The sequence below is a fragment of the Triticum aestivum genome, chromosome 1B (assembly GCF_018294505.1).
Source record: "Triticum aestivum cultivar Chinese Spring chromosome 1B, IWGSC CS RefSeq v2.1, whole genome shotgun sequence".
Classification (NCBI taxonomy): Eukaryota; Viridiplantae; Streptophyta; class Magnoliopsida; order Poales; family Poaceae; genus Triticum; species Triticum aestivum.
The window spans coordinates 356321327-356346276 of NC_057795.1; positions in this window are offsets into that span (position 1 = coordinate 356321327).

Sequence of the window (24950 nt, forward strand, 5' to 3'; positions counted from 1 at the left end):
TGGATCATGATAATTCTTTCTCCCTGGTTTTTTTGGAATAATGTGATTTTATAGTGTCAGGGGGGGTCGTCAAACGGAGCCACTAGGTGGGTACAACCCACCTGGGCGCGCCAGGAGAGGGAGCGCGCCCTGCTGGGTTGTGGCCACCCAGGGGCCCCTCTCTGGTGGGTCTTGGATCCAAAAATCCTCGTTTATTCCATAAAAATTCCTTGCAAAGGTTCGTTCCATTCCGAGAACTTTTATTTCTGCACAAAAACAACACCATGGTAGTTCTGCTGAAAACAACGTCAGTCCGGGGTTAGTTTCATTCAAATCATGCAAATTAGAGTGCAAAACAAGAGGGAAAGCGTGAGAAAAAGTCGGTACGTTGGAGACGTATCAGTATCTTATATCTCAGTCCTGAAGATATGCAAGAGGCAAAAATCTATGAGAGAAAAAGGTATTAAAGACGAGGATGTCAAAAATTTACCTCCTATTGAAGAAATACATGGGCTTGATACATCACCCCACCTAAGGTGGTAGAGGTAAATTCTCTAATGGAATTCAATGAAGGTGATATTCCTTATTATAAACATCCTAGTCAATGCCTTTGTGAGTTTGATAACTACATTAGAAAGCAAGATCACTTCAATGCAAAGGTTATGAAACAGTTTGTTGGATTTCGGGTTCTGGCAGACCCTTGAATTTCGAACACTGGGGTGCGTGCAAAGATCTCTCCTCTACCAACTCACGTCTCGTCGCCTCGCAAAGGATCTAGGCTACACAATGAACAACACAAGAGACGCAAGGTTTATACTAGTTCGGGCCACCGTTGTGGTGTAATACCCTACTCTAGTTTGTGGTGTGGTGGATTGCCTCTAGGGCTGATGATGAACAGTACAAGGGGAGAACATCCTCGCGAGGGACTATTCTTGAGCTGGTGCGATGAACTACCTGGGAGAGTTTAGTCGCCTTTTGGATGCCTACCGATTTGTAGCTGCCTTCCCACTGCGGTGGCTAATCCTATTTATAGAGGAAGGCCCTGGGCCTCTTCCCAAATATTGAGCGGGAAGGGCGCCAACAATTGGCCATTTTGAATGGGAACATCTAGTACACTTATCCTGACTAAAGTCAGTCCTCGCCTGTCAAAGGCTCTGACGATGACGCCGTCCTGGGCTCCACGATGACCTCCTTCCGGTCGTTCCTCTGGTCTTGGTCTTGTTGCATCGAAATGGTAACCTTTGCCTGATGCCTTGGCATGTGCTTTCTCCCTTTCCACCAAAGGGGAAACAAGGACACTGCGCAGGCCAGCGCCCGCCTGGCGCCCACCTGGTCCCGATCGTCATGGCTTGCGTCACGGTCTCCTCGCGAGGTGCCCTGCCTTGATCTCTCTGCCTCCTCGCGAGCCTGCCTGGTGAGGCTGCTCCTGAGGAAGCTTCCTGTCGTCCGCCTCGCGAGGCTTGGCCCCTCGCGAGGGTCTTGAGCTTGAGCTGATGGAGCTGCGCCGCACTGGCCCCCCTACTTGAGCCACGCCGCAGGCCGCAGGCAGGCAAGTCTGGGGACCCCCATTCCCAGAACACCGACAGTAGCCCCCGGGCCCAAGGCGCGCCCGGACTTCACTTAGCAGAGAAGCGAAGGGGCAAGTGTGAAGCGCCACGGGCCCTAATAGCCTGCGGCCTTGGGCGCCGCGTGGCGATTGATGGGACGTTGTCGTCTCCTCTTCCCCACGGCGCCTCGACAACCGCATGACTTGACAAGTCCCTGCATGTGAAAACGGGCCATGATTACCTGCGATTGTGGAGGCCAGCAGTTGGCCTTCTCCGGCTATAAGTACAGAACGGAGCGAGCCCCTTCAACCCATTCCTTCCTGCTTCTCCTTTCTCTCCATCCCGGCTACTTGCCATCCCCATGGCTCCGCTGAAGAGGTTCTCGGCCACGGAGAAGGGAAAGGCTCGTCAGGAAGGGCCTGACTCTCCTCCGACCAAGCGCGGCCGGGGCCGCCCTTGTAAGCATCCTGCGGCCCCTGTAGTGGCTTCCCGTGGTCGTGGAGGCAGTTCCCTACACGGCGATGAGCACCCGGCTTCCGTTGGGAGGCACGCCGTGGCTGTGCGACCCCCCAGACCGTGCTTCCGCTCGGCGGAGGTGCTGCCGAAGTTCTTCATGTGGTCGGCGGACCCGACCAGCACCTGGCTCCAGCTCCCCCACTTATTTGTAGGTGAACTTCCGGCCGGCGCTCCGGGCGGCCTCTGGCTTCAGGCGGATGGTTGCTGCAGGAGGGCCTCCTGGGCTTCGCTGGATGTATCCGTCACTGGGGATGCGGCCCTGACCCGCAGCAGGCAAACATTTGCCCGTGCGCGTGGCCTGAGCCGGCGGTGCACCCTGCACTTCAAGTTTGACGGCGACACCACCCTCTATGTGAGGATGTTCGGGGAAGACGGTCGCCATGCTGGGTGCTGCCCCGAAGACGACGGCCACGGCCACGTGCCCAGCCCCGGCGTTGACCAGGACGAAGACGACGGCAGGCGCGTGGGCAACGGCGTTCGGGGCTCGCCAAGCTTCAGCGACTCTCCTTCAGACATCAGCTCCTCCAGCGGTGGCCGCGACCAGCCCTCGCGCCGTCGCGCCCGCCTGGGGGAAGGTAGCGGGTCAGTCCACCATCGCGCCCCGGTGAAGAGAGAGTGGGGATCTGACTGAGCTCCGGAGGCAGTGCGAGCCCTTGCCACGAGTTGGTGCCGAGCTAGTCGTGCCTATTTTGTTTGTCTTCCTTTCCTGCGCAAAAAGAAGGTAGTATAGGGCCTCGCGGGGGCGTGTCGAACTGTTGCTGTTAATTATTGTGATGTTTCCGCTACCTCTGTGCTATGTTTCCGTGCCGCGTGGCCGTGCGGGAATTACTTAGCTCGGGAAGGCTTGTCGTGGTCTTCGCCTCCCGAGGCTGAGGCCTCGCCGTGCGCTTCATGTCCTGCAAGGATTACTCAGGAGGGGTAACTTCCGGTCTCGGTTATGGGGGGCGACCGACCCAGGTCCTGTGCTCACGCCGTGATGCCCGTGGGGCATGGACTGGGAGGGGTGCTCCCGCGGCGGACTCGGATAGGAGAGCTTCAAACGACCGGGGAAGAAAAACACTCGCGAGCGTGCCCGCGTACCTCCCTCGCGAGACTTGCGTGAGAGAAAATGAGGCAAGTGAGCGAAGAAGACAAAGAATCACAAGCTAGAGACGGCAACAGCTCCAATTAAACTTCAAATAGAAAAGAACAAGCCAACTGCAGAAAGCAAATGAAAAAGCCGCGTCCGGCACCTAATCTAGTCTTCGACGTATTCTCACCAGCACGGAGCTAAGTGCTGCCAGTGGGCGTGGGCGGGAGCCCTCGAGGCCCGAGAGCGGCACTCCGGAGACTCCGGGGCATGTACAACACCACTCATTATTACGTGAGAGTGTCACGGGCGGCGAGCTTTACAGGCATGGGCCTTCTTCACAGGCACCGGGCCTTTTCCAAAATGCGGCAGCTTCACAGGCATTAGCCTTCTTCACAGGCACGGGGCCTTTTCCAAAAACGGTAAGCTTCACAGGCATTGGCTTTCTTCACAGGCACCGAGCCTTTTCTAAAAACGGTCAGCTTCACAGGCATTGGCCTTCTTCACAGGCACCGGGCCTTTTTCAAAAATGGTAAGCTTCACAGGCATTGGCCTTCTTCACAGGCACCAGGCCTTTTCCAAAAACGGTAAGCTTCACAGGCATTGTGCCAGAGAGAAGGAGCAGAGGCTCACGACGTGCCCAGTGTTACTCCTGGAGAGGGTCCTGTGTACCAATCACGAGAGAAAGCAAGGTCTGTCGTTACGGTTGCCAGCCAACCATTGGTCGCTCTGAGGGAGTGATTAGGGCACTGAGGGCCTGGTGAGGTGGCACCTTGTGGGGATGCCGCGGCCAGAGATCGACCACTCAGATTTATCGGCTTTGCAGGGACGGACCCGTGCCCAAGTGTCGTGCGAGAGCGAGCGGCTCAAAAGGTTGGTCTCAATCGAGCAGGCGATTAGGTCGAGCACGTTAAGCATGAAGGAGCAAATCCATTTAGATAGATGCAGAAAAAGCAAATGCCACTGGGTCAGGCCCAAGCAGCTTGGGGATAATGCAGCCCGAGGGGCGCCCCCAACAAGGTAGGTAAAGAGCGTAAGCAAAATGAATACATGCCGCAGGGACAGACCCACGCGACCTGGGAATGATGCAGCCCTACGGGCACTCCCAGCTAAAAATGGAACTTTGAAAGATGTCACCTGATACCTTTGAAGACGAAGGAATGCTGAAGTAGCGGACGCCGCGTGGTGAGGAAGCCGACCCTCACGAGCTCCCGTGACCTGGAGCCTCGGGAGGCTCCGGGGGCACAGGTGGATCTTTGAGGGCCATCTCCATCTTCGCCAGGACCACGTGATGCCTGACCTCCTGAGCCTCCAGAATGCCCCTTAGCAGGCGCTGATGAGCAGCGACCGCGTTCGGCAGGCCGAAAGGCATGCGAACATAGCTGTGAGGTGGGCCCTCGCAACGCCCCACGCGCGAAGGCCATAGGCGCTCCTAAGATGCGGCTTGGTTGAGCCCTGGTATGTCGATGCAGACGCGCAGCCCTCCATCCTCGCCTGGATGTGGGGCTGCGACGGGTAGGCGGCGGCTGCCGCACATGACTCTTGACTCCTGTAGCTCCTGAGTGTTCCTCGCGATGAACTCCTAAGGGTTTGGCCCTCCTTGCCTCATACCTTCCTGAGGGAAACGTGCCTTGAAGCACGCCTCCAAGTGGTGCCCGAGCGCCTCCCTCGTGATCTTGGCAAAGTCGATGGCTCTCCAAGAAAGAGCCCCCGAGCCCTGCCCGAGGAGGGCGCCGGGCACACCTTCCTATACGACAGAGGGTGGCGCCCCTTGAACGGGCGCGGATCCTGACGCAACGCCCCGGAGGTGCCTCCTCATGAGGTTTTGGGCTAGGTGAATCCTTCTTCTTCTTAGGAACCGCCTTGGGGAGTCTTCCGCTCCTGTGATCTGGGTCTTCGATTGCCGCGGCTTGGAAGGCGCGCTCAACGGAACACAGCGCATCCCTTTCCTCACAAGGCACTATGATGACTCCACCGCTTCCTGGCATCTTGAGGACATTGTAGCCATGGTGAGTCACTGCCATGAACTTGGCCAGGGTTGGGTACCCGAGGATGGCATCGTATGGCAGGCAAATGTGGGCGATATCAAAGTCAATGAGCTCGGTGCGGTAGTTGTTGTGCTTCTCAAAGGTGACAGGAAGGCGGACTTGCCCTATCGGAACAATAGAACCATCGGTGACTCTTGAGAAAGGCTTGGTTGGCTGAAGCTGATCATATGGCACTTGGAGATTGTTGAATGTCTCGACTGACAGGATGTTGAGTCCCGCTCCGCCATCGATGAGGGTCCTGGTGACTTGCACATTGCTGATGACTAGGGAGCAAAGCATTGGGAGGACTCTGGCCGTTGCTGCGCACTTGAGCTGATCCACTGAGCTAAACGTGATAGCGCACGCAGACCACCTGAGGGGGCGCGTGGCCTCAAGCTTGAGGAGGACTGCGTTCACCTCGCGAGCGAACTGCTTGAAGATGCGCTGTGAGGCTGGGGCCTCGGCGCCGCCCAGGATGCAAGCGATTGCACGCGGCTCCTGGAAGCCCCCAGCCCCCTCGTTTTGATGATGGTCTTCATTCCTCCTCAGCGGTGGTGGCAGAGGAGGGAGGCCTGCGTTGCCTTGAGGGCAATCCTCACGAGGCCGATCCCTCCAACCTCCCTCGCAAGGCTAGTCCTGCCAACGGTCCTTGCAAGGTCGGTCACGCCACCCTTGGCAAGGGCCACGATCTTACCATCGTCCTCCACGTCTTCCTCCGCCTTGGCCATAGCCCCAATCATTGCGCTCGAGGCATCGGCCTATACGCCCATCTCGCATAGCCCTAGGCTCTTGGCATTCGTTGGTGTTGTGAGTGTGGAGGTCGTGGTACACGCAGTATCGTCTGCCCTTGGATGACTCAGGCTGCTCCCTGCCTCGCTTGGTGTTTGGCTCCGCTGCGAGCACAGCAGCCCCCTTGCGCTTCACGTCCTTGACCTTGGGCTTCTTCTCTTCTGGATTGGCAGCCGGAAGCTCGAGGAGGGAAAGGCGCCCTTCCTCAACCCTGGCGCACTTGGTCGCCAAGTTGAACAACTCCAGGGATGTGCACAGGTCTTCATGGATGGCCAGCTCCTCTTTCATCGCACGCCATCGGAGAAGGCTAAGATGATGGCTTCCTCAGTCACCCGGGGATCTTGATGTGAGCGTTGTTGAAGCACTGGATGTACTTCTGCAGGGTCTCTCCTGGTTGTTGCTTGATGCGGCGCAGGTCACTCATGGCCGGGGGCCAGTCGCGAGTGCCTTGGAAGTTGGCGATGAAGCGGGTGCGCATCTCGTCCCAGGAGGAGATCGTGCCAGGAGCTAGGTTCAGGAGCTAGGTGCGGGCCCCATCCTTGAGCGCCATGGGAAACCAGTTCGCCATGAGCTTTTCGTCTCCGTTGGCGGCTTCGATGCCCAGCTCGTAGAGCTGGAGGAACTCCGCAGGGTCGACAGTGCCGTCATAGTGAGAAGGAAGGTCAGGCTTGAACTTTCTGGGCCATGCGACGCTACGCAGCTCGGTGGTGAAGGTGTGGCAGCCTGCAGTGGCCACAGGAGGCCTTTGGTGACAAAGGGCTTGATCTTGGAGGTTCCTGCGCACCACTGCCTGGAGCAGCGCAGGGTCTTGACGTGGTGGCACAGGGATGCGGTCATGGGGCACAGGTGCTGGGAGCACGCGGGCACCTTCTTGGGGACGAGGGATTCCTTGGCAGCTCCTTTCTTGTTGCGCAGGCGCCAGACGCGGAGGGTCTCATCCTAGGGCCGCACGCCTCAGATCCAGGGCGCCTTCTTGGGGAGGAGGTGGCGGAGGCACCTTCTGCTCCTCGCCTCCTGTGGTGGATGGAGGGCGAGGCAGCGAGAGGGATGGCAAGGGAGAGCCCCATGCAGCGCTGACGAGCTCGGTGATGCGGGCGAGCCAGTCTTCGTAGAGGTCGTCGATGGGATGGTAGTGCAAGAGCTAACGCGCCAGGAGCAGCGTAGCATGCGCGTTCGTGGGGGCGCGACGGGCGTGGGACGACGAACCGGCTGGAGTCAGCGACAGGGTAACGGTGCGGCCTTCCCGCTGCACCAATGGATGCAGGGACAAGGCCTGCTGCTCATTCCCCGCCGGGCCGGTGGCAACATTGGCGGCAGGCGACGGGGAACGATGGGGGCATCCGCCAACGGGCGCCGTCTGGGCGACGCGGGTGGCGAGAGCAGCCCGACGCTCAGCGCGAGCTCGGCGAGCGTCAGCCATGGACACGACGGAACATCACACGCCAACAACGGAAGAAAGATTTCGGCGCACCCCTACCTGGCGCGCCAAATGTCGAATTTCGGGTTCCGGCAGACCCTTGAGGTTTGAACACTGGGGTGCGCGCGAAGATCTCTTCTCAACCAACTCATGCCTCGTCACCTCGCAAAGGATCTAGGCTACACAATGAACAACACAAGAGATGCAAGGTTTATACTAGTTCAGGCCACCGTTTTGGTGTAATACCCTACTCTAGTTTGTGGTGTGGTGGATTGCCTCTGGGGATGATGATGAGCAATACAAGGCGAGAACAGCCTCGCGAAGGACTGTTCTTGAGCTGGTGCAATGAACTACCTAGGAGAGTTTAGTCGCCTCTTGGATGCCTACCGATTTCTAGCTGTCTTCCCACTGCGGTGGCTAGTCCTATTTATAGAGGAAGGCCCTGGGCCTCTTCCCAAATATTGAGCGGGAAGGGCGCCAACAATTGGCCATTTTGAAGGGGAACATCTAGCACACTTATCCTGACTAAAGTTGGTCCTCGCCTGTCAAAGGCTCTGACGATGACGCCGTCCTGGGCTCCACGATGACCTCCTTCCGGCTGTTCCTCTTGTCTTGGTATTGTTGCACCGAAACGGTAACCTTTGCCTGATGCCTTGGCCTATGCTTGCTCCCTTTGCACCAAAGGGGAAACAAGGACACTGCGCAGGCCCGCGCCCCCCTGGCGCCCGCCTGGTCCCAATCGTCATGGCTTGCGTCACGTGCTCCTCGCAAGGTGCCCTGCCTTGATCTCTCCGCCTCCTTGCGAGCCTGCCTAGTGAGGCTGCTCCTGAGGAAGCTTCCTGTCATCCGCCCCGCGAGGCTTCGCCCCTCGCGAGGGTCTTGAGGTTGAGCTGATGAAGCTGGGCTGCACTGGGCCCCCTACTTGAGCCACGCCGCAGGCCGAAGGCAGGCAAGTCTGGGGACCCCCGTTCCCAGAACACCGACACAGTTGAAATACAACTCTGATATGATTGCTTGCTTAAGTGACTTGTTATTTAGAATCTCAAGTGATGTTAGAGGTGTAGGAAAGCATGCCTCTGTGGTTCAAACTCAATTAGAACAAGTTGCTAAATCTCAAAGAGAGTTGCTTGATGAAATGAACAACAATATAAGTGACTTTCACTACAAAAAAATGACACATCCGTGACATTTTGGGCCGAACGAAATTTTTTCTGTCATACTTATGACACTTCTATGACGATAATTGTGACAAAACCCAGTATCATCATAGATGTGGTGGGCTCCTATTTCTATGGAAAAAAATAATGACAGAAAATGGGCTTTTCATCCTGGGCGGGCCGGAGACGCAGTTGCATGACATTCTTCCGGCCGTCCATGACGAAAAAACCGTGGTAGAAGCGAGGGTGAGGAAAATTTCGGTGAGTTTCCAGTTACGGTGGGTGGTCGGGGACCGAGCGATGCGCGTTTCTCTTGTACACGTACGCGCGTGTGTGCGAGGCGTTGGCTCTAACTGAACCTGAGCGAGGCGTTGGGCTCTAACTGAACTCGAGCGATTGCACTGCATGCTATGCGTTACTGAACTTGAGCGATTGATCGATGGCTGTTAACTGAACCCGATCGAGCGATACCTTCGCTACTGCTGCTAACTGAAGCCGATCGATGCTGCCTCTGGATGAATATTGAGTGTTGCGGGGGGGGGGGGATGAACAGGACCCCGTGGCGTTGCCTCTGGATGAACAGGACCCCGATCGATCAAGCCGGTTGGGGCTGGATGAACAGGACCCCGTGGAGGGCTGGATGAACAGGACGACCCCATGGAGGGCTGGACGAACAGTAGACGATGGAGGGGTGGATGAACAGTATCCCATGGAGGGGTGGTTGAACAGGAGCCTGTGGAGAGGTGTGGTTTAACAGTAGCCGGTGGAGTAGCGCGCGGTGGAGGCTGGATGAACAGGAGCCTGTGGATGAACAGTAGCAGGTGGAGGCTGGAGGAGGTCGATGGTGGATGAACTGTAGCCCGTGGAGGCTGGAGGAGGTCGACGATGGAGATGAACAGTATCCCGTGGAGTCCCGTTTTGCGGTACACCACACCCCTCCCGATGAACATGACCCCTGTTTCGACCGTAGCGCTCCAACACAAGTCTGTTTCGTCCGTTTTGTGGTACGCCACACCCCTCCCGATCAACAGGACCCCGTTTCGACCGTAGGAGGTCTGTTTCCTCCGTTTTGCGGTACGCCAGACCCCTCCCAATGAACAGGATCCCGTTTCGAACATGGCCGATCGAACACAAGGTCATTTCCTCCATTGTGCGGTACGCCAGGCCTCGTTTCCATCGCCTGTTCCGTCCAAGCCGGTTGGCTCCCACGAGTTCCGTTGCCTCCCGATGAACATGACGCATTCCGTTGCCTCCTGATGAACACGACGCATTCTGTTGCCTCCCCATGAACACGACGACGACGCAATTTCTCTGTTCCGACCCAGCCATGTACACGAGCCCTGGCCGTACGTATGCGCAAGTAGGCATTCGAGACCCTGCCCGTATGTACGTACGTGGTCGTATTTTCTTTCTTGCACCCTGGCCATTGTATATACGTGTACATGCTACGTGCGCACCTCTACTACAACACATGCGCACCTCTATTACGACACGTGCGCGCCTCTACATCGACCAATATATATGTACGTACACGTTCGCGACCAGAATGACAACGCTATGTATGCTTCGACCAGGTGGGTCCCGACTGTCAGGCACTTCGTTGCGTGCGAAGATGTAGATGGTGGGTCCCAGCAGTCAGGGGGGTGAATGGTTTTTTTATTTTTGCCCGAACGCACTTCTTTGCGTGCGAAGATAGCTGGTGGGTCCCATCAGTCAGGGGGGCAAATCATTTTTTTCGAACGCACTTCCTTACGTGCGAAGATGTAGCTGGTGGGTCCCAGCAGTCAGGGGGGAAACGTCTTTTTCATGAAATGCGGTGGCCCATCCGATGGGACCCCGCTGTCAGGTGGAGGAATAATTATTTTGCGCGTATTAAGGAGGCACTTCCTTGCGGCTGTCATGGACCCAGCTGTCAGCCTCTCCACGTACAGTACTCTTCCGATGGAAGTCGGTCGTTGACCACGTTGACCACGCCGCGCCGAGAGCACCACGGCGGTGGATGACGGCGAGGCCTCGGAAGGGGACGACACGGAGCCGGGGAAGACACGGCAGTGGATGCCCATGTGGAGAGGACTTCGAGGGTTCACTGGTTCGGTTGCAGTGTGAGGCTGTCGTTTCCGCAGAATAATAGGGGGTGTGGGTGAGTAGAGGGATGGCCTGGCCAGCGGTGGGAGTAGTAGGAGGCGGTGAGGCCTCTGCGGCATCACAGCTGGCCACGGGAGGCAGGAGCATGTGGCATGACCGGCGCTGCTTTGGGCGGCCAGAGTAAGAAGACCAGAGGTTGAAGAAGCACTATGGTCGTTGGATGGACATCGTGCAGTCACTAGAGCTAGAATCCTTCATATTGACTAAAGTTTACAAAGGCCTCCGTCCCAGTCAACTTAGTAGGCCCACAAGTCAGCCTCCCACCATGGTGGGTCCCATCTAGCAGGGGGAGTATTCCATTTTTGTGTGTAATAAGGAGGCACTTCCGGTGGGTCCGAGCTGACAGCGGGGGAACGTTTTTTTCACGAAATACGGTGGCCCGTCCGGTGAGTCCCAGCAATTAGGGGGAAACTTTTTTTCGCGAAATACTGGTGGCCCGTCCAGTGGGTCCCTGCTTTCAGGTGGAGGAATAGTTATTTTCTGCGTAATAAGGAGGCACTTCCTTGCGGCTGCCGTGGACCTAGCTTTCAGCCTCTCCACGTACAGTACTCTTCCGATGGAAGTCGGTCGTTGACCAAATTGACCATGCCGCGCCGAGAGCACCATGGCGGTGGACGACGGCGAGGCCTAGGAAGGGGACGATGCAGAGCCGAGGAAGACGTGGCAGTGGATGCCCACGCGGAGAGGAGTACGAGGGTTCACTGGTTCGGCTGCGCTGTCGTCCCCGCAGAATAACTGGGGGCGTGAGTGAGTTGAGTGGAGGGATGGCCTAGCCAGCGGTGGGAGTAGTATGGGGGCGGTGAGGCATCCGTGGCAGCACAATCGGCCACTGGAGGCAGGAGTAGGCGGCACGACCGGTGCTGCTTTGGGCGGCTGGAGCAAGAAGACCAGAGGTTGAAGAAGCACTACGGCCGTTGGATGGACATCGTACGGTCGCTCGAGCTAGAATCGTGCATATTGACTAAGTTGACAAAGCCCTCCGTCCCCGTCAACTTAGTAGGCCCACTATATTGGGTCCCAGCTAGCAGGGGGTACTCATTTTTTGTGCGTAATAAGGAGGCACTTCCTTGCGTGCGAAGATATAGTTGGTGGGTCTGAGCTGTCAGCAGCGGTAACGATTTTTTCGCGAAATACAGAGGCCCTTTTGGTGGGTCCCAGATGTCAGGTGGAGGAATCATTATTTTGCGCGTAATAAGGAGGCATTTCCTTGTGTGCGGTCGTGGACCCAGTTGTCAGCCTCTCCACATACAGTCCACTTCAGATGCATGTCGGTCGTTGACCATGTTGACCACGCCATGCCGAGAGCACCAGGGCGGTGGACGACGCCGAGGCCTAGGAAGGGAACGACACGGAGCCAGGGAAGACTCGGCAGTTGTTTCCCACATGGAGGGGAGTACGACTGTACGAGGGTTTACTGGTTCGTCTACCATCACCGGAGAATAACAACAGGTGTGGGTGAGTAGAGGGATGTCTAGGCCAGCGATGGGAGTATGGTGGGTCGGTGAGGCCTACGCGGTAGCACAGCCGGCCGCGGGGAGGAGGGAGCAGGTAGTCCCGCCGACGCTTGTTTGAGCGGCTGGAGCAGGAAGAGCAGAGATTGAAGAAGCACGACGGTCGTTGGATGGACATCCAACAGTCACTGCTTGTGCATCAACCTTTTTTTAGGAAAGCCTCAAATCGGTGGAAAACAGCATACAGGCCATCTGCCATTATTTCTAATAATTACAGCCCATTTGCTAATTCTTATGGGTTTTTTGGAGCCCATATTCTGTTTGTTAGCATTACAGCCCATACTGTGGCCACGGTTAAAACATTATACGAAATTTTGCATATGTCGGTGCGGTCATACCGAAATTTCGAGTCACATTCAGACTGATTTTAAAAATAAATGTATATCAAAATAAAATCCAATAAATTGTCCATGCATAAAAATCAATGCAATTTAAAATCTCGAAATGAGAAAAATATATTTCAAACTAATTGCCGGTTTGATGTGTTTTAAAAATGTACATCCAATTTCTCATTACTGATAGGCCATTTTCTCGGCCAGCCGAATGAAGCTCTCCTCGTCTTGAAAGATTTTCGGCCCAACAGGCCTGATAAAGCGACTTACTTGACAAATCACAAAAAAGTGGGCTAGCCATTTTCAGAAAGAAAAAAACTACTAGGCTGGTCTGTGGTAAACATAAAAGAAAAGCTTGTCTAGACAGGCCAGAATGTCCCGCACAGCCCAGTTGACACCCTGCTTCCGTCTCAAAAACAAATTAAATAAATGCCACTCCAATTATGGTGATTCATAAAAATGCCACTGCAATTTCCAAACTTTGAAAAATCCCACTGCAATTTTTGCAAACTTTGAAAACTGCCACTGCAGTTTGCAAACTTTGAAAAACAACACTCCAGACTTCAAAAAATGCCACTAGAAATGGCATGAAATGGCATTTTTCAAAGTTTGGAAATTGCAGTGGCATTTCTCAGAAACACCAGATTTGGAGTGGCATTTATCAAATTAACCCAAAACAAAAATAACGGGGCAAGCTGCTAGGTCCCTGGTGTCAGCCGCTCGTTGTGCAATTCTCTCGTTTATTGACTACGTTGACAATGGCATGGGACCCAGATGTCAGAAATCCACTAGGAGGAGCCATTTTTTTATTGGCTTGAAATAAGGAGGCACTTGCTTGCGTACTGCCATGACCTTGGCGGGTCCCTGCTGTCATCCTCTCCATGTACAATCATCTGCTGATTGTGTACACGTCAACTTGGTAGGCTCACAAGTCAGTCGTCAGTCTCTAAACCCGTGGAGGACAAATACAACCCATTTAAAAAAATAACAGCCCATTCCATACGTTCAAACGGAAAGTTCACCATTCAGAGCAAAGTAACAGGTCTGATCCACATATAGAGTACTGAACTTCCGCGTTGACAACCATCATAGCGAAGTTAACTATCTACTCCCACTAATACTCTAGTAGTGTACAAGTACTAACTTACTCTTAGCTAACTAGACGATGCCGGCTGCCATCTGTGGTACACGCTAAATGCCGGCACCAGTGTCCTGCGCCTCACCTCGGACTTGCCAGATGTGCGATAGGGCGTGTTGCTCACGCATGTTGGCCCTTTCTATGCCGGCGTGGTCCACCGAAGCTTCGGCTTCCAAGCGGGAAACCCACTTGACGAGCTAGTAGTAAAAATCGGCGTCGCGAACGCGTGCGTGCCCGACAGCATCCAGGGCTATTTGTCGGGCGCCGGCCTCCACATAGTCGGCCCAGTTGCGGGCACTCTGCTCGCGACTCAGAGTGTTGGTGCGCTGCTGCTCCATGTCCCGCTGGCGGCCCAAATCGACGATGCGCTGCTCCTCCACCAGGCGGTCGCGCTCCAACAACTCCTCGATCTCCGCATTGCCATCTAAAGACACATAGAATACCTCCTCCCTCCACCTGCCTTCTGGTGATAAACCGAACACTAGTTCCGGCGGTGACCGCCTCCGGCCTCGCCTACCGCGGACGGGCGGGGGCATGGCGGACGTGGTGAGCGACGTCAGGCCAGTGGGGGCTTATGAGGATATGGTGAGTTTGGTCACGGTGCCACCGGAGAAGGCTGGGAAATAGTATGTATAGGCGGAAGGTAGCGCGACGGTCATCGGAATTCAATGCATAAGCAGGCATGAATTAGCGCGCCAGCTTACCATGGAAAACTAGGGAAACTGAAATTATGACTGTGTCGTCCCATCCCGTCTGGGTCGCACGCCGGCATGACGGTCAAACGAGTGCGCTCGAATCATCTCCCTCCTTGTCAATAATGATTCCATGGATTTAAAAAGCCCGCCACAATTCTTTTTTCGCATCAGTTAGCTACCTTAATTACGGTCAGCTGCATACAGGCACTCAGAATCACTCGCAACTAGTACGCGGAGTAGCATGCAACGAGTCGCAGCCGAGGGCACGCATGCAACCACTTAAATCGCTGGAATTAATTAGGCTTAAACTTTTGCATGCCGTTAATTATTGCCATGCCTTGGTCTTGCTTCTTTGCTCACGGGACTAATAAACCCAGACGGAGGGAGTACCTTGGTTGGTGAGAGGTTTGAATTAAGCCCTACAAATCAGAAAGGAGGTACTAGTACGTGCGTGATCTGCTATTTATTCGTGTAGGATCGAGTAGGTCGTTTCTTGAATTGAGCCCTGCAAACCGGAAAGGAGGTAGTACATGCGTGATTCCGCTATTTATCCGTGTAGGATCGAGTAGGTAGGATAGTGTAGCTTGTCAGTTTCTTCAGAGGTAGGCATTTTTATTCAAAAAATTGCCACTTCGGATCTTGTGTCGCAAATAAAACTGCCAGGAGCACATTAGTAGGCTAGCTAGTGATCGATCAGTAACTTGTAAACACTGAGCGAACAGAAATAAGTAATTGTCAATGCATCTCAATGACGCACAGATCATATACAAATATGTAGCTCCAAAAGCAAAGAACAACCACTTTGGATCTTGCGTCGCAACTAAAACCAACTAGTACGATTCCCATACATAAGATCAACATGTTAATGCATCTCAATGATTCATAGATCATATAAAAATATGTAGCTCCAAAAGAAAAGATATAGAAAAAACAATTGTTCTTCCTACTAACAAGGATGCTTCTCCTGGCCAACATTCAGTACAGACTGAAAGAAAAATTTGTTTATGAAGTCTACAATTCCTCTTGCAAACGTAAGTGGTTTCACCAACAGCTGGAACCATGAGAATGAACCACACATGATGGAGGAACATCCACTGCAATATGATTTGGTCTTCTCTCGATCACACCGCGAGACTATTTTCAGAATACAAACTTTAACTTAGGCAAAATGATGCCCATTGTATAATCAGGCCAAAGCAATGAAGCACCTAGTGTTGGCCAATAAATAGTACAGTACTACTTTTCTGCAGTCCATGAAGTGACTCTCCAATCTTTCTTTGTCTATTTTCAAATGGCACTGCATGCAGTGACTATACTATTCTCTTGTGAAGTTCAACCAAAATTGCGGTCACTTTGTTTGTTTGCCAAATAGCAACAGGCAGACATCTCTGTCTGCACAAATATCAAGCAGCTAGTAAACATATACCACACCTTGTATTTTCTGTTTAAACATGTCTCTTCCGCTTAGCATCTGTCATGTTCTGCACTGGACAATCTGATATAGTTATGTTTTGCCCTGGACAATTTCATACTGAATTAATTTGCTGGTTCAGAGCATAAATATAGCGCCTATTCTTCATCATACCAAGGATATCCATGTTCACCGTGATGGTAGAGGTGAAATCATTACAACCAAAATTGAGCATCCAATCATTGAATCATGTCCTGCACCGCCAATGTAGGTCCACCCTGACAATAAATCACATGCAAACCACTAGTATTACTATCTAATGACGGTACAAAAAGAGTAGCAAGATAGTAGCAAACCATGTACCTTCGTAATGAACAACTCATAGTGCCACCAATTGGATATAAAGGTTTGGAAGAAAACATGCTCCTAATGTTGAACCAGTTGGACTTTTTGTGTAGTTCCACTAAAATTGAGCATCCCTGTTTGCATAGATATTGAAAGTGTGATTACTATAAAAATGACACTAGTTGAAGCATAGACTCAGAAATATAAGCATTCCAATTTCTTAATGGAAAAGGTAGCAAGACTGTTTCTAACCACCTGTTTGAAGGAATAAATAAGGCAACAGCGGCTGATGTCAGAAAGTCATATATAGTTCTTTTTGAAAGAATGATCGACTCCTGACCTTTCCTCTTCTTTTAAGGATATTTTGTGTAGTTCAACTAAAATAAAATGCCATTACCGCCTTGACAATTCAGTGAGACTGTACAAAAGGAAATGACTTAACATTACATCATGATGTCAGGTATGTAGTCAACAGGCATTAGAGACAAACATATAGACCTCCTCCAATGACATAATGAACATTAATTTTAACAAAGGTGTGACTAGCTTTACCAGGATAATTTGAGTGAACTCTACACCCTCTGTTCCTTAATATAAGACGTTTTCGCGGTTCAATTTAAAATACCCAAATGTCTAGTATTTAGAAAAATAGGTAGTAGTTTTCTTGAGCACATATCTGGGAAAGCTTGCAACACCATTTGAATACTACAAATATACACTAATCCAGTGGCTAGTGCAATAGTAGAGTAGTTAGTTTATTACAGGGTACAGTACAATCATTTTACTAAATAGATTTCAATAAACTCTAGCACTGGAAGATTTCTATAAGAATTAACAATACAAAATGTAAAGTTAACAAGTTTTAGCATTGGTATACTAGCTATGCATGAGCATTAAACCAAATACAAAAGTATAAAGGTAACTAGCATTATTAACTAATGACAATATAAAAAAATTGCAAACCATGTACCTCCAAGGTAAATATCATTTCGAACTCGTGGGGACCTAAAAAAATTGCTATCCCAATCTTGATAATCGATCAAACATAAAAACTTGATCGGACAAATCAAGAGAACAGCCGGAGGAGGAGGTGCCCACTCTTGACCTTTCCTCTTGTATTCATAATTTTTTGTGCAGTTTAACCAAAATAAAATGACATCAGCGCCTTGGCATTTTTTGACACTGTACAAAAAAATTAACTTATCTCATGAAAGTGAGGTATGTAATCTATAAGCATTAACAGTGCAAAAATCTGAAGGTAGTAACAAGTTTTATCATTGGTATACTGGCTGTGCAACAGCATTAGAATGCCTTAGCTGAAAAATCTTTAATACATCCACAATCAACAGCTAACCCTGAAATAATCCAGTGACATTAAATGGCATTGCTTAAATTTATCGGTGGCATTAGGCTGAGAGCGGCATTAGTTAAATGAGGCATCACTTTAGCAGTAGCATTGCTTGACTTGACTGCTGGCGTTATACTAACAGCAAAAAAGAGGTAATAAGAGCATGGGAGGCCCATTCAGACAATGGGCGCACCAGTACGATGTACCTCCACGGACGCAGAGTGGTGAGGGAGGTATGGTTGCCCAGGCAACAAATATACAGGCAGCATACATGGATTACGTCCCATTTTTGTTCTCTTTAGCCACCTTTTTCCTATGTGAGGACAACAAACCGATCGACCTGGTCATTCTCTATTGCGTTGTCATGCCTTTCTACCCTTCTTCAACCAAGAGACACGAGACTCATTCCTTAGCTACTGATTTTCCCCTTTTCAACCTAGATGCGGGTTCGATGCCTACTCTCTTGGACAGTACAGTCTCCCTTCCTTTCCTTATTCAACCCAGACATGGATTAGTCTGCATGAAGTAGGGTTTCCTTTAATAGTGCAAATTATGGTTTTCGTCTGCGTGGCCAGCAGAGCAGAGGATGGCAAATTGGGAAGATGGTGGAGTGGAAAAATATCCACTTGCAACGACATGGCAGATGGGGCAATAGAACAAGGGTATGGTTCGAAAAGAGGTAGCATACCTGAGGGTCGGCGGGAAGTGACTTCGCTCTGGTGGTCATCCTCCGCGCACACTACAGCAACGAGCTTGGGGACGGAGGCCATCCCGCGCGGGCGCTAGGTCTGAGAGGACGGCCTTGTCATCAGTGCGTGACCTCGCTCGCCAATGACGAGTGCGTCAACGTTGCACGTCCTTTTCTTCCCCGGCGGATCTGTGACCACCGGTGAGGAGGGAGAGAGAGGCCATCTTTTTAGATCTGGAGAGAGGGTGATAGTGTGAGAAGCAAGTGGGCAGCCCTTAGCAAGAAAGTGCTGAAGCTCCAGCCTATATATATTTTATACTACTAGTACTGGAGGTGGAGTAGTGGTAGAGTAGTTTATATTTTCTCTGTGTACAGTACCAGTTAGTCGTGCTTCAAAACTGAACGGCACGCCATTAAAAAAATAAAGGTCGATAACTAATGCCGCACCTCGGGCCAACGCCACCAGATCGCATTTTGCACGAGAAATTACACACCATGTTTCATTGACATGTGGTCCTGTTCCAACATATTAGTGAGACAACAGCGAGTCCTTTGCTACTAGTATTTCCGAACGGACGTGTAGCCCGGGCCGCCGGGGCGTGTACCGTGGCAAACTGGCAACCATCCACCGACTTTTCACCTTTCCCTCTCGATTTGGAACTGCTGTCGCACGCTCTTCCTCCTCCATTTGCCTTCACCCTTCCTTCTGCCATTGTTCGATCGTCTTCTCCATGGAGGGAACAGGCCGGAAATGACCCCATTATTCTTGCCCCAATCTAAAAGATGACGTGGTGGAGGAACTCATTGATCGGTGTGACACCATCACCTCGGCTAGCATGGCAGGTTCGTTCAAGACCATTCTCAACTCAACTAATAACATCATTACAAGGAACCCAAGAGTCAAGTAGCGGCTTGATCTCCCCTATCTTCTTCGACGTGACCCTGATGACTGGCGCAGGGACAACGGAGGCCTCGCCTTGTGCAAGTTGATGCCACTTGATAATGATAGGTATGATGTTAAGATGCCATCGCTTGAGAGTAAGGCTTGGGCAGGCGCAAATGGAGATTGGGTTGTTTATATTGGGTCCAACTGCAAGTGGGAACTTGTGAATGTGTACACTCGTCACCGGGTTCCACTTCCAAAACTCTCAGCAGACTGCCCAGAGGTTGAGCACACCAGTATTGTACGCACGTTCAAATAAGATCATGGTTATTGTCTTATACTGAAGATAGCAATTTGTCGAGTTCCCAACTGCTCTTGGAATTACAATAACTATGAAGTTGTTGCTATCTTCGACAAGCTTGTTGCCGTCCTTCGTGGTTCGACTGGATGGATATTGCTCAAAAATCAGTTTCTGTACATGGATGAGTATTGTGATGCAATTCAATACGAGGGCCTTGTGTTTGCTTCCACCACTCATGGCACTATTTTTGCATGGGATTCTCGTAGTTTTTGTACGTTTGTCTTCCACCGTAATTATAATTGTTTCATCCACATGCATGCGGGTTAGCAAGTTTCCCTTTGCTAATTAACCTTCTTCTTGTGTTTCCAAGGTCCTGTGAACATTCCACCACCTATACTTGAAAAAATTTATAACCAAGGGGGAGATGATGATGGTGATGATCACAAGCATGAGGACGAGCAGCGCCCATATACTCAGTGGCGCCTGGCAACTAATTCTGATGGATCACCTCTTCTTGTGTGTATACAACCCACTGATGATGTTACTACTAAGGAAGCAGGTGTAGTCTCCCATGGTCACACTCTCCGGACCTATTCCAACACCCGTTGCATGGTATTCGGGATGGATACTAGTGTGCTAGAGCCAACACCTTCTCCCTGGTACAGAATTGATAGTCTTGGAGAAAACTCGCTCTTCCTTGGACAAAACTATCCGATGATGGTGAAAGGCGATCCAACTGTTGTTGACACAACGTTACTAGTACCATTCATGAGAAGCAACTGTATCTATACCTCGGACATTTGGGTGGTTCCCTACCCTGGTACTGATATAGTAGGCCGCTTCAGCCTGGATGATCAGTATTGTGTTGGTCTCGAGATTGACAATGGATGGCCCATCCTAGAGAATCACTTGTGGTTCAAAGCAAGCGTTTCCAGCGCCAAGGAGGTTGAGTTGAAGTTCATTTCATTGCTTGTTATTTGATGTGTGATGAAAACTTTAGTATTTATAATGTATCCTCATTATCGATGTGGGTTGATGACCTGTTGTATGTAATAAAATGATATGCCTGTGATAAACATACTAAATTTATGAATGGCTTTCGAGTCGCTTCTCTAACTGAGTGGTGCGACGAGGCAAAAAAATATTTTCCGAATACATAATTGTACGTGCATTGCAACAGGTTATCGGATGAGGCCAATCAACAATAGTAGTACACTATTTGTACTAGCTTCACATGCTTCACGCGTCGGGCGGGTGTTTTTACTATGGCCATATGTTAATGTGTTCGTTGTACATAACCAGCACCTTGAATCCTCGATACTACTAGTAGGAGTACTATATAAGTAGTAGGAGTAGTAGGGTGGCATGGGCCAGAACAAGCATTCACGTCCAGGAGTACGGCACATGCCACCACCACGACATCCATCTGACACCATATTTCTTGGAGTCCGTGCTAGAGCAATCTCTTCAACCTCGTCGTTACTCTAACTTCAGCCATCGCGCGGCGGGCAAGGTGGGGGTTTGCCGATAGTCAGTTTCCTCAACTGCGGTCCCACTTGTAAGGCCAACTCCAACAGACGACCCCAAACGGACCTCCGTTTTGCACGAACTCCAACAATAATTTTGACTAGAAAAGCAAGACCAAAGAAAACAAGAACCACAAGAATACATTTTAGAACATATCCAACTTCCATAAATGCTCCTGTAAGTTGGATGAGTGCCTTCTTGATGCATTCATTGTTGATCTGTGCAGGCTTGATCTTGCGTGCTTCTTTCTTCTTCGAGTGTAAAGAAGTAGACGTTGCTTCCTCGCATCTAGTCTCATGTTGTCACGCCCAAGATGCGACCCTATCCTTAAGGAACTCGAAGGTCCCACCAAGGATAGAAGTGCATCTTGAAGACGCCTTTGCAAGGTGGATATCATTATGTCAACATTACATAATAGTGGGGATACAACCAAGACATACAATGTCACAAGAATACAACAATACCTCATATACAAGATCAACATCCAACTACGGATGAAACATAAACAGAAACTCAAACGACATCCACCCTGGTAGCCCAGGATGGCGACCTAGAACCTATCCCCTGATCGAAGAAGAAGCAGAAGAAGAACTCCAAAACAAGTAACATCGCTCTCGTGTCATGATTATCGCATAACCTGCACCTGCAACTATTGTTGTAGTAATCTATGAGTCACGAGGACTCAGCAATCCCGGTGGCTAACATACGTAAATGAGAGCGAGAAGAGAAGCAAAGGAACGGTCGTGAAGCTAGCAATGATCAAGGAGTTATCCTGAACTCCTGCTTACGTCAAACATAACCCAAAACCGTGTTCACTTCTCGGACTCCGCCGAAAAGAGACCTTCACGGCTACACACGTGGTTGATGCGTTTTAATTTGTATCTGGTGTCAAGTTATCTACAACCGGACATTAACGAATTCCCATCTGCCACATATCCGCAGGCACGGCTCTCGAAAGTTTATAACCTGCAGGGGTGTCCCAACTTAGCCCATGATAAGCTCTCGCGATCAACCAAGGATATTCCTTCTCCCAGGAAGACTCGATCAGTCTCAGAATCCCGGTTTACAAGACATTTCAACAATGGTAAAACAAGACCAGCAAGACCGCCCGATGCACCGACATCCCGATAGGAGCTGCACATATCTCGTTCTCAGGGCAACACCGGATGAGCAATCTGTACAACTAAAACCAGACCTCAAGTTTCCCTGAGGGGGCGCTGCAAAGCGCTCTATTTCCGACCAGCACTTAGAGAAGAACTGGCCCGGGGGGGCTAAATAAAGATGACCCTCGGGCTCCGGAAACCCCAGGGAAAAAGGGCTAGGTGAGGCAAATGGTATAACCAAGGTTGGGCCTTGCTGGAGGAGTTTTATTCAAAGCGAACTGTCAAGGGGGTCCCATAAATCACCCAACCGCGTAAGGAACGCAAAATCCGAGAACATAACACCGGTATGACGGAAACTAGGGCGGCAAGAGTGGAACAAAACACCAGGCATAAGGCCGAGTCTTCCACCCTTTACCAAGTATATAGATGCATTAATTAAATAAGAGATATTGTGATATCCCAACATAATCCTGTCCATCATGGGGCAATCTTCAACTTCACCTGCAACTAACAATGCTATAAGAGGGGCTTATAAAAGCAGTAACATAGCCAAGCAATGGTTTGCTAGGACGGGTGAAAAGGTTAGAGGCTGACATGGAAATTTGGGAGGCTTGAAGAGCAAAACATAGGTAGCGCAGCATAGCGATAGAACGAAGCAACTAGCAAAGCAATGATAGTAATGAGATCCAGGGTGACGGTCATCTTGCCTGAAATCCTGCAAGGAAGAAGAAGAGTCCATGAAAAAGATGAAGCCACGAAGACGAACCAAGCGTAGTCAAACGAATCCTCAGGATCGCAACGAAACGGGAACTATCGAGAGAAGCACACAACATGGTAAACACACCACACATGAACAAGGCATGATGTTCAACCAAGTATGATGTATGAGAAGGCTACGTTAAGCTACTCATGGCAAAAGATGATGCATACAAGACCAACACATCAAGGCAAGTTTAAATGAGGCCGGAAACAACATATAACAAATCCGGCAAGTCCTCATATGCAAATTTAGAAATTGGTCCAGATCTGAATAACCATTAAGTTGAAGTTGTTAAACAGCAAGTTTAGATGCACCAAGAGGATCTACACGAAATTCTAGTCAAGTTACATATAAAGTTCATTTAGTTCGGAGCTACGGCCTAGAATATATGAGCAAAACAAGTTAAACATGGCATTGATGCTAAATGCATCCAAACATCAAGCAAACACCTCAAAACAAGGATGCAACATGATAATATGAAACTACATGCAATTCTAAGCAAGTTTCATATAGGGCACACTCAAAACGGAGCAATGGTGCAACACATACACTCTATACAAGTTTAAAGGACAAGCTGTCCAAAACAGCAACTAGGCATCTAGAAAGCATCAAAACAATATGCTACAGCACCCTAACATGATAAAAAAAGCCATGGACGTGATCTATAGGTAAAGCATGACAAAACATGAACACTGAGCTATCTCTAGAAATCACTAGAACATGCTCCAAATGACATGGCAAGATTGCAAATAATAACAGTTCACAGACTTGGCAGAAACAACATCAGGTTGCCATGTTTAGAGCTATCAAACAACATGCTATAGGAGCTTATCATGGCAAACAAAGACATGGCATGATAGTACTAATGACAAATAACAATACTCACTTACTGAACTTATTCCAAAGATCAACATAAAAGATGGTAGCATCCATGCAAACATGGCAAATGATATGACAGATTCATACATGGCAGGAACAACAATAAGTAGGCATGTTGGTCAGCTTGTACCACTCACCACAGAGCAAAACATGGCGTAACAAGGTGGCCAACAGTAAGAAGACATGTTTATGAAGCTAAGAATGGCAATAACAAGTTCATAGGGTGCATGGATCACTAGCAAATCACATGGCAAAACTGAACTCAATGTTAACAGGCTGACAGCAACATTATTTAGCAACTTTGGAGCGTGATATGAACAATCTACAGCAAGCTATAAATGCAACCCAAGGCATGGATGGATAGAGCATTACATGTATAACAAAACATCCTTAGTGAACATCTCCAGATTATGCATAGAATGACTAGTAGCAGCAGGTTTACGTAGCATCATGATATAACAGATTCAGCCTAGCAAAACAGTAACAGCAAGTACCCTACTTCACGAGCTCGATGCACTCTCTACAATACTCACAAAAATTCATGGATTGAACCTCTGTAAAGACGGCATGGCATAGTTAAAAACACATGTAGAGCTCATGCTCATAAGATGCACACATCAAATGCAACAAAAATGACAAAAACATCAAGTTCTGTTAACAGACAGCAGTAAACATCATATAGCACTCTTGCAACGATGATTAGGGCATCAATATGAACCCAAACAAGCATGGCACAATAGAACAAAATGCAGAGCATCTCACAATGAACATTTTGACATATATATGCATGAAATGGAGCAGTATGCTATGAGATATGATGCGATGAACAGGGGCACATGAAGTAGAAATCCAGGGACTTGGTCATTTTCTGGAGAGAAAAAAAACAGATGAGCGCTATGTAACTATTTGGCGCATGGGGCGGAGTTTAGGCGTTGCTCACCATGGGCTTCGGCCCAGTTGGGGAAGGGGCTGCAGCAGGCCGGGGAAGCTGGCTGGGCCGCGGGGCGCGCTGGCAGGGATCTGGGCTGCGTGGAGGCCCACGTGGCCGGACACGGTCAATGGACGCTCGAGCGAGCCCCCGACGAACTGGAGGACGGCGGCGGCGCGATTCCGGCGAGACAGCGCAACGAAGATGGCCGGAGAGGGGCAGAGCGACAGCGAGGCACGCGGATCCGGTCACGGAAGGTCGCCGGAGGGACTCCGGCGGCGGCGTCTTGCGGCTCCAGCGGCTCCTGCAGGGGCACGCGAGAGGGAGTTAGAGGGAGCTAGGGAGGAGGGAGAAGAAGGAGGGCGCGGGAGCGGCCTGGCCTGGGGTGGAGGCGGCGCACTCCGGGCGAGGCGGCGGGGTCCAGCGGGTTGCCGGCAACGACGGCGGGGCGGAGG